This window comes from Condylura cristata, unplaced genomic scaffold, assembly GCF_000260355.1.
Source record: "Condylura cristata isolate star-nosed mole 26May11 unplaced genomic scaffold, ConCri1.0 scaffold00003, whole genome shotgun sequence".
Lineage (NCBI taxonomy): Eukaryota > Metazoa > Chordata > Mammalia > Eulipotyphla > Talpidae > Condylura > Condylura cristata.
The window spans coordinates 29,440,801-29,451,969 of record NW_004567104.1 but is presented as its reverse complement, the minus strand read 5'-3'; positions in this window follow the sequence as shown (position 1 = coordinate 29,451,969).

Genomic DNA, 11,169 nt, shown 5'->3' with positions numbered 1-11,169 from the left:
AATATGTGGATCAGCCACCTTTGTTGAGTTGTCATATATTCTTTTAACTATCATGAAGACTTTTAACAGATGTCTAGTTAAAACGCTGTGTGTTTCTGTGGCTGCAGATCATTATCCAGCACTGCACTAAACATATAATTATGCATTTCCTCATCCATTTTTCATAATTCCTAGCTAGGTCTCCCTCCAGAACTGTCTCTTGACTGCCAACCTCCTTTCCCTACTATCTCAACATTCTTTTCCACCCCTGCTGCCAAAATTTTTGGGTTTCTGTCTTTGCCTTTTCAGTGGAAAATGTTCTTCCTCTTAGTAGTAAACCCCATCAAGAAAGAACCTGTTCCCCATATTCTGCCTCCTCCCAAGGCTTGTAGACACTCCAGCTTATCTTGGCTTTCCTGTATCTGTAACCTGTCCCTTTTACTTTCAGCAAACAAGTGTGTTCATGGATCTTCATTTTTAAAATGAATTCCTTTGACTTATTTGCCCTTAAAATAATGAAACTCTTTACCAACATCACTAGTGATCACTGAATTTCCTTGAGATTACCGAAATACCAAAAAGATAACTAAGTTCACGTGGTTTTGGACAACTAGTTCTCTTATTGACAGACATCCTAGTTGTGAAAAAGGGCTTTTATTCCTCACTTTTTTTTTTTTTAAAGATTTATTTAATTGTACATGCAGAACTGGGGTACAGGCCAGAGGCCCAGGGGCGGTGAGAGTCTTCACCAGAGACAGAGTGGGGAGCAGAACAGGCAGATCTACGAAGTACACTGCTGAGGGGAGCAGTGGGCGGGTCAGGAGAGGTCTGCCACGCCTTGTGGTCGCCTCCAGGGCAGGCGGGCATCGAACTCATGCGGAAGTGGCTTTAGCTTCTCAGTGCTGTGCTTTAACCCGCTGCGCCACCAGGGAGGGCCTCCTCACTTTTTTTTTTAAGGTTTGTTTATTTATACATGCAGAACTGGGGTACAGGCCAGAGGTGCAGGGGGTGAGAGGATTTACCAGTGACAGTGGGGAGCAGAGCAAGATTGAGATACACTGCTGGGAGGAGTAGGGGTTGGGTCAGGAGAGGTCTGCTGTGTCATGTGGGTCACGCACCTGGCCAGGGATTGAACTCGTGCTGCAGTGGCTGTGATAGTCTCATAGTACTGTGCTTTATTGACCCATTGCACCAAGGAGGACCCTATTCCTCGCTTTTAAATGCTATGACCAGACTTGTACTTTTCAACTAAATTGCAGAATATGATGTGGATATAATTTGTTACGCTTTTAGTAGGATTCTGTTTTCCCCATTTAATGATCATATAGTAAGCAAGCATTTTTTGATTATCTTAAGAATTGGAAGGAACCAGTGGTAAGGATAAAAAGAGCAAATTCATACAAATTTCTTAACAAGTTAGTATGTACATTACTCCAGTAACAGATTTGCCTTTCAGATAATTTCATTTATTCTTAAGATGTGTTTTTGTTCCCAGAGCGCATGAATGTGGACACACAAGGAGGTTTATTGAGGAATATGCTAAGTGGCAGGAGAAAGAAAGCCAGTCCACCCTTAGATTCTAGGTTAGTAATTTGTCTTTGATAAAGAGATTTTCATAACCTCAATAGTACTGATTATAATTTTTATATAGTTTCTCTAAATAGTGACAGGGTTTATATTTGTAATTCTAAAAGTTGATTATTTTGAAAGAAAACACAATGCAGATATATAATTTCTGGCATATGGGTAACATTACTTTATATCTACTGTCCCTAGTTTATGTTCTGCAGCAGGTCAACATCTCACCCTAGTCATGGTGTCTTTTTCTTTTTCTTTCTTTAGTTATCATAATAGTGCCACATATCTCCTGTCATTCCTAATTAGATCTTTACGTATGCACAGCATCATGAATGCATTGCTAAAACTTTTCTCTCTACTTCTTAGTGAATTACTTCACTTTAACTTTTATGTTTAAATACAGAAATGGACCATTTTCAAAAATTATTTGATCTGGACCATAAAAGTAAAGCTTGCCTAACAGAATAATCTGATTATCATTAAATTGAAGAGCTTTATTTTTCATTCAACTATAAAAAGAACTCTAACCATCTGAGTTTTTACTACAGACATTGTCACTGTCTTGTTTCCATTCTTCTTGGTGTTTAAATATTCAGCCATTTCTTTTTGTCTACACTTATTTTTTGGAGTAAGTTCAAGGTCATGGCCTAACGAATATGTGGATCAGCCACCTTTGTTGAGTTGTCAACAAAGCAAATACTTCCCACATCCTTTCATTTTTGCATAGTTTATTATTAATAAACTCTACTGAGTGCTAGCTATCTCCTGTTTTATATAGTATTTGTTTCTTTTTTCCAGTGACAGCACAGCTGTCCAAATTGTTATCTACCAGAAGTCGGAATACTTGAATACTTCTTGCTGTACATTTCTTCATCACCAAGCACTGTAACACAACTTTACTAAAGCATATTCTTGCTTGGTTTCATTATGTTTGGGAGTTTCTTCTAAATAAAAATAGATTTAAATAAGTAAAAATATTTAAAGTTTTGCTGCTGGTGAGCACATCAGTTATGCTTTTACTAACAAGTATTTTTCCAGGATGTACACTAAAACATCACTGAATTTGTTGGGTTTTGTTATTTTTAAAATCGTATTGGGAGATACTGTAAGTGTCTACATCATAGGGCTTTTATATGTTAAATAAGTTAATTTCATATAAAATGTTTAGAGCCTAGTACACGGAAAACCTTTGAGAAATGTGATCTTTTTTCTTTTATCCAATATCCATTGGACAATCCTACTGCATTTGTGAAAATGCAGTAGCATGAGGAGGAATAATGAACTGAGAATGCTACACAGAGCTTTTTGCCCTTCTTCCCCACCTCTATATTTTTAAAAATAATTTTTCATTTTTTAAAGATTGATTTATTTATGCATACAGAACTGGGGTACAGGCCAGAGGTGCAGGGGCTGAGAGGCTTCACCAAAGATAGAGCAGGGAGCAGAACAGGCAGGTTGTTGAGATACACTGCTGAGGGGAGCAGCGGGCAGGTCAGGAGAGGTCTGCCACTATGTGGGTCACCTCTGGGGCTAGGGATCAGACTCTTCACTGGAAGTGTCTGTCTAGCTGTGTCCTGACCCATTGCACCACCAGGGAGGGCCCTGAATAATATTTCTTAAGGAGTTATATTGCAGTTAGGCAGAGAAGGTCGCAGTATATCTGTGTTTGGTAATTGAAAATGCCTATTTTGCAGTATCATGCACAGCTTGCAATATTAAGATGCTGCATTAAAGTTTGGATAATCACTTCATAAAGGGGATTTAAAATTGTACTTTGCGAATTTGTTTATATATTTATTAATAATTTTTAGGGTCCTCCCAGTGGTGCAGGTGTTAAAGTCTTGGCGATATCAAGCTATCTGCAGCATGAGTTCTATCCCCAGCCAGGGAACTGACCTACATGGTGCAGCAGACCTCTCCTGTCCTGCCTGCTGCTCCTCTTGGCAGTGTATTTCAGTACATCTGCTTGTTCTGCTCCCCAGTATATCTGGTGAATCCTGCCACTCCCCAGAACTTTGGCCTACACTCAGTTCTTGAAAGCATAAGTAAAAATAAATCTTTAAAAAGTTTTTTTACTGTTTTTAATGGCCAAATGTGCCCATAAATTTAAAAATATATATATTTATTTAGTACACGCAAATAATCCATTGGTTGTCAGTGTGGGGTTGTAATAGAATTCAGCTGTGCTACTAGGAACTCAAGCTCTGTTCATGTTTTCGCTCAACCAATTTTTTTTTTTAATAATAGTTTATTTTTACATCATATGTGCCTTTTTACATCTCAGTTGTAATCCCCGTGGGCTTCCCATCACTGAATCACCCATGTGCCATCACCATAGTCCAGTGCACTCCCTCTGGCCCTTTGATCCCATTCCACCGCCATATAAGGTCTCTGGTGTATAGTTGTTCATTATTATTTTCTTACCTGGTCCTTTATATTCCTGCTATGAGTGAAACCATCCGGTATTTTTCTTTTTCTTTCTGGCTTATTTCACTAAGCATGACCTTTTCCAGCTCCATCCACGTTGCTACAAACGGCATGTGTTTATTTTTTTGGTTGCTGAGTAATCTTCCATTGTGTATATGTATCACAGCTTTTTAATCCAGTCATCTACTTTTGGGCATTTGGGTTGCACTCAACCATTCTTATCTTGAAGAACTGTATCCTTATACTTGTGGCCACACATACACAGTGACTGCCCCACCTCCAGTCTCATGTGTAGGTGTCAGAAGGGAGAACGGCAATACGGCATAGAAGAAAGTAGGAAGTAGTAGTGCCTGTATCCTTAGGGTATAGTGTGTCCCTGTCCAAACTAGCAGGCATAACTGCAAGAGATGCTGGGGAAGAATGTTTTTAAAAGCTGGGCAGATTGTTTCCCAAAGAAAATCAGGTTTATTAGTAAAGAATGGGGAATGGAGATAGAGTATATGGCCATGGCTACTATACGTTTCATGTAAAACTACGCAGCTTCAGTTCTGTATAGTCCTTCCCATCTTAGTCATTTGGGCTGCTATAACAGGATATCATACACTAGTATGGTAAAAGCTGTCTGCTTTTTAGATTATAGAGATTGGAAGTCCAATATCAAAATACTGGCAAATTTGGTATCTAGTTGAAGACGCACTACTTGCTTATTGACAGCCATCTTCTCACATGTCTTCAAGTGGTGGAAGGGCAAAGGAACACCTGGGATCTCCGTAAAGGCTCCCTCATTACCTAATCACCTCCCAAAGGCTCTCTTTATATTGGGGGTTAGCTCTCAATATATGGAGGTGGGGAGACACGAACTGGCATCCCTGGTTATCAGTGTTTCTACAAGGCACTTTCAACTCTTATCTCCTTTGATGCTAAGAACAGAGGGGTTAATTATGGTCATTTTTGGATAAGAGAAAGAGAACCAGAAAAGCAACTTCCCCTTTACTACCTAGCTGAAATTACAGCCTTCAGCTCCTCTGAATTAACTGAAAACAATTCAGCTTTTAGATTTTGAAGGAATGCAAATGTTTACAAAGATTATTAAAGCATAAGTGCAAATTAAATATAGTTGCAGCATTGCACATAACTCATCCATCAGTGGAGAGACCACAGTATCTGCTGTAAATTCTTGATGGCATGATTAATTTAGTGGGAGCAGCGATGACCCATCTGCCAGACCTAATGTTCTATAATTTTTCCTAAATTCCCTGGGGGCATGGCTGTCACTGACAGTCTCCATATATTGTGTCAAATGTGAAAAGTGCCCAATTTGTGCCACTTACATGCAATGCTTCACATTCTGGAAAAGTTCAGTTGTAACAATCTGTTTAGAAACAACCTGTGTAGGTGGGCCACTTAGTTTTAAATCAAGCTTGCTATTAGGAAAGGCAAAATTTCACAGGAAGAAAAGTCCAGATACCTCTTTTAACAGTACTCTAGAAATTCCATCTTCCCTTTTTGTCCTTTAAAAAGGTTTAGGTGTGTAGTAATAAGAATCTGAGTATAAGCTGGCTATGCCCCTGACCATACTACAAATACACACAGGATCCCCAAGTATAGCAACAGAATGGCAAGCAGGCGTGGGGGAGGTTGGGGTGAGGACTGGGTGTATCCTAGCCTGGCCCTCCCCCCCAAAAAAAAACCTGATCTTGGCATGTTTTATAAATTTGCTCCACTTTAGACTGAATTGGTTCCCCAACACACAAACAGCTCAGGGAGCAAAAAGTGAAAGCATTAATCATTAGAAGTGTCTTGTGATGGGATTTGAGACTGAGAGAACAATGAGAAATTAAAGACTGTGCTCCCTAAATAATCTTACCCCTCAGCTCCAAATCTACCATTTTATGCCCTGCTTTGAATACTGAAATTGGGCTCTAATGTTTCTTTTGCCAGATGGTACATTTTTATGATTTGTCAATAGAGGGTGCTGGAAGAACACTGTCAGTGATACCAGGGTTGGGCTTTTTTCCTTAGATCCTGTCTTTTTCATCCTATGGTGTGACTGTCAGAAGCTTTCTGAAGACAGTCTAGTGAATTTCTATGGTATCCCTGTGAAGCAACCACTGTGGACCAGTGGGCTCACCAATACCAAGTAGAGTTTTCTGCTACCCAACAAACTGCTTCCTATGTTCCATCTGTGGCTGTCAGCATTCTCGAAAGGACTTACCAGCCATGTGGCAGGTGATTCCTGTGGGGCCACCTCTGGCTCTCCTAAACCCTATAGTGAATTTCTTGTCAACTCAGTTGGTTGTTCCTACAGACCAAATGCAACCCACACCTTCTGACAATGCTTTCAGTACTGTAGGACAGGTAGACTTACTCCTCTGGCACCCCATACTCTCTGATGGGCTCTGTATTTCATCTTTTAAGGTGAGGTTCCTTTCTCAAGATGTAGGTGCTCATATACTTGTCCTAAGATCTAGAGTTAGTATCTATTTCTATATTTGCTTTTCTGTATCTTTTAGTATCATGCCTTTTAATAAGCATCCTTAGTAGGAAATAATTCCTTGTATTAAAATTTCCTATTCAATATAAAACACTTGAATTAAAGAAATCCTAAGTAAATGGAAAGACAGCTTATGTTTGGAAAAGAGTGGTGTCTTCAAAATGGGAATGGGAAAATTCAGCTTGCTACTTTCCTCCCACTACATCATTCTGAGCTTCCCTTACCAGTTTCCCTTTATGTCTGAGGAGACCAACCCTCCTTTCCTTGAAAAATCCTGTGATACTATCACCTTGCAAATGATAGAAAAATGCTCATTTTCCTCAAGATCTGCAACTATTCCTTATTGCCATTTGACCCTTAATGAGGATCAAATGTCATCATGCTCCAGGTACACAGTATGATCCAGGAAAAAATACCTCATACACCAAGGGGTTGAAATATTTTGCTAATACACTCCAGAAAAAAACTTTGGGGAATGTGTGTGGGTGTAGCTCTCAAGAGCTTTAGACTAAGAAGGAGAAAGTAACAGATAAGGCCCAAGTAATTGATGTGAGTGCACGTTTAAATATTTGAGAAATTAGAAAAGGAGCCCAAGCAAGAAAAAGGAAAGAAAATAAAATTAGAATACCTATCTAGAATGGCCACCAGGTGAGAGGATTCACCAGAGATAAGAGTAGGGAGCAACCCCTCAGCAATGTACTTCGTAGATCTGCCTGTTCTGCTCCCCACTCTGCCTCTGGTGACTCACCACCCCTGAGCCTCTGGCCTGTAGCCCAGTACTGTATACACAAATAAATAAAAATCTTTAAAAAAAAATGGGGAGCAAAATAGGCAGATTTTACTCCCCTGCTGAGGGGAGCAGGGGGCAAGACAGGAGAGGTCTTAGGTGCCATATGTGGGTTAGCTCTCTGGTAGGGTGGGAGGGCTGTTGTAGTGTTTGCCCTGAGACTGATCCCCTTGGCCACCAGTCAGTAGGAATACCCACTTAAAGGACTCTGGCGCCTGAACACAGAATGGCCATTGCCTGTGAAATGTGCTGCGAAGCCTTTGCTGTCTTCATGCTCTTGGTGGAACATGGCAGTAGTCATACAGGCCAATAGCCCTATTCTTGCCCCAATTGTAGAAAGAGCTACTACTCTTTTTCCATCCTCTGTAGGCATGTAAGACCAACCAGCGTCAGCCAGCTGTGTGGCAGCAGTTGGTGGCAAGCCTGGCCACAGTGGAAACTGCCCTTCTTGAGATCTGCCCACCAGATAGGTTAAGGAAATCCCCCATCAGTGGTGGGCTGCCCCATTTCCTTCTTAAGCACTACCACACCCTATTGCTAAAGAATACCTCCTCCAATATCCCCTTAAATTTCTAAATGTATTGCTTTTTCCTCCAATCTTCCCAATCGCCATGCAAGTTCTCTGGCTGGATTTAGGCTCTCTTCTGAGAGGGTGCTCTGGTCCCTTGGTATGCACAAAGGCTCTCCCCCTAGCCCCACTTTCCATCTGTTAGCATTGGTAGCCCTAAGCCAACAAACACTGAGTGGAGAAATGAAAGAAAGGAGAGGGAGAGAAGCAGAAAGAGGTTATCCAGAACTAAACTGAGAACCAACCAGGCTTTGGGAAGAGTCAAAAAAAATTTCTGACTTTCACAGGTTTGGTAAGTTACATGCACAGAATACATAATTATTCTTTAGAAAAGAATAGTTAATTTATAGCATTTACAGTGAGCTAAAAGGTTGGTTTTGGGCCCTCCCTTGTGGCACAACAGGTTAAAGCACAGCACTAAGAAGCTATCCAAAGCCACTGCAGCAAGAGTTCAATCGCCAGCCAGGGAGGTGACCCACGTGACGCAGCAGACCTCTCCTGTCTCACTCGCTGCTCCCCTAGGCAGTGTGTTTCAGTCAGTCTTCCTGTTCTGCTGCCCAGTCCATCTGGTGAATTCCTCTCACCCCCTGCCCCATATCTCTGGCCTGTACCCCATAAATAAATAAATCTTAAAAAGAAAAAACTAAGGAGGTTAGTTTCTAATCGTTTTAGTTAGTAATAAAAGAGAAATGTTATTTATAACTTTAAAATGACCCCTAGTTTTATAATATCAACTTAGCCGGAGCTATCTGTTAGGGGAAGATATAAGAACCAAGTTCTTCGAGTTGTTTGTCCTCACAGTTCTGCCTATAGACTTGATGGTGTAATCAAGTGATTATTAATAAAGGCTTAGAGTAGAAAATTTAGGAAGGAGGTGTTACAAGTCCAAAAATTAGAGGTGGATAGAAATGAGTAACATAGTTATTAAGCCAAATATCAAAAGTCCTTAGGCCCCAATTGCTGCAACAGGTATCAGACTGCTGTAAAAGTAACAGTGCATGGCACAGACCAGATAAGGGGATATGGAGATTGTGGAGAAATCACTAGTCCTTACATATCAACCTAGTCCCACCCTATAATTAAATTAACAATAGATAATAATTCCACAAAAGAATGAATCTCTACCCAAAGGAACACTATATAATTTCTGTCACTGGAAAATGAAGCTGACCTCCTAAGACTGCCTGCCTGTGTCTATACAAAAATCTCTTAACAAGCATGTCTCTTTCAAAGGCAGCTCTCCTGCTGGCCTGTATTTATGTAGGTGTCTCTTTCTTAAATCTTTCAAAAGGGCAGGTCTTTTTGCCTGGTTGTGTCTTTGCAGGCATCCTTTCATTTTTTGAACATGATAAACCTGCCCTTTTCGATATAACTAAACTTCTCTGCCTTGAGAGGTTGTAACTGTCATATCCATTGGAAGGTTCTAGGTTCCCTGCCCACCCACAGAAAGGTGGAGCTAGACTGGGAGGAAAAGCTAGAAAAGACTTGGAGAAAGGCTTGGAAAGAAGGAAAAAGATTTGGTGGAGGTATGTGGAGCAGAGTCATGTCAAGAAGCTTTGCTTGCTTCTTAGCCTTGGATTTGTATTATGGACTTGGAGGACATGAGAGGAGACATTTGAAAGAGACATGAGTAAGAGAGCTCTGGGGAGGCTGACAGTGACAGCCTTTATCTTGACTTGTGTTTTGATTTTGCTCTTTTCCTTCCAGACTTCACTGGCCCCTTCTGCCCTTTTCCTCTGGTTCCCCACCAGAGGGAACCTTAAATTTGTAGCCAGCTCTTGGCCTCGGCAGCCCTGCTTTGGGCCAACTGTGTTTGGGCATTTACCCATGAGGACATGGGTAACTTAGGGTTTTTCTTGGGGAAACTTTTATTAAAGTCCTTTTCCACTGAAAGCCTTATGCATTATGATCATGTCTATACAGCAGATGACAGAACCCATTCAGAACAGGCAGGTTTGGGGTGGAGGGAGTCCCAGTTGCCTCTCATGCCTACTAACAGGGTAACTTACCATCATGTGCTACTTAAAGGGGTTACTCTGGTGAAACTTTTCTCAGATGTAACCCAAGGACCCCATTATCTAAACCCAACACTGCTCTAAATTAACATCAATTACTTCATGCTGCTGCTTTGAGTAGCTCATAATCATAACAGGCTGACTTGGACTGTGAGCTTTTTAGATTTTCATTACAGCAAAGCTATTGCCTTGGCCACTGAGGTGGTCCTGATAGGGCTGAAGAGACATATCTAATAGATATTTCCCTTTCTTTGGTCACATTTCATATTTGTGGCCTGACTTTTCAGTTGATATGATCCCTGTAACTCGTCTTGACTGGAAGAGGGAGTCTCAAAGAATTTACTTATAAACTAGGAAATATGCCAAATCTGAAGCTAAAACATATATTGCTAAAGTACGGTAGTAACTATACAATTGTTCAGAACTATGACTAAGGCAAGTCTTGGTTTGGGAAACAGTGCTTTATCGTTGACATTGTTGAAAATTTACTGACTCAGGCAATAATTAAAAGCAATTTGTAGTCCGTTTCAGTGTTGTTTTTAATGTTCTTAACAGTCAGTGACCATCCTATCACCTGCACTTTGGGCGCAGGGCTCCTGGACCCCCACTCTTTGTATTCCATTGCATAAATCTCCATTTTATTTTCAATCAAATTATGTCCAAATTGAATTAATTTCCCACAACAAATCTGTTACTCTTATTTTCTAACTTTTAGGATGCTGTATTATAATGATCTATTTAGTACTTCCCCCCACAGACTGAGGGCATGCAAGAGAAAGACTTCCTCATGTTCACATTAAACAGATGTTTGTTGAATGGTGTCCCAACATGTCAGATTGAAGAATCTTCTTCGCTCATCAGATGGAGAATAACAGGCTTAATGCAGTTACTAAGCACTTGCAGTTTATTCACTATGTGGAGCTGGGGCCACAATGATGGATAGCTAAGCTGGAGCGCTGGTCTCCAGAGAATGCATTCAGTGGCAGAGCCCACAGATAAAGAGGCAAATTACAATACCAAGGAGGCATGATCACCAAGGAAAAACCAGACAAGAAAAGCCTGGGTCAGGCCTTAAAGTGCGTGGAGAGCAGGAACGCTGTCTTTCGCAGTGGGCAAAAGGGGACAAGGATGAGAGGAGGGAGCGACCCTCTGAAGGCTGTGATCTCCCTTGGCCCTTTCGGGGTGAAAACTTGGAGGGTCACAGAAGCTTCAACCCCGCTTTGTATTGGGTCTAGCTCACTGTTTCCACAATTCTTCACACGCCGGAAGGGAAGCACCCGGCTGGGTACGGAACGCTAGCCCCGGCGGCCGGGCGCGGCTC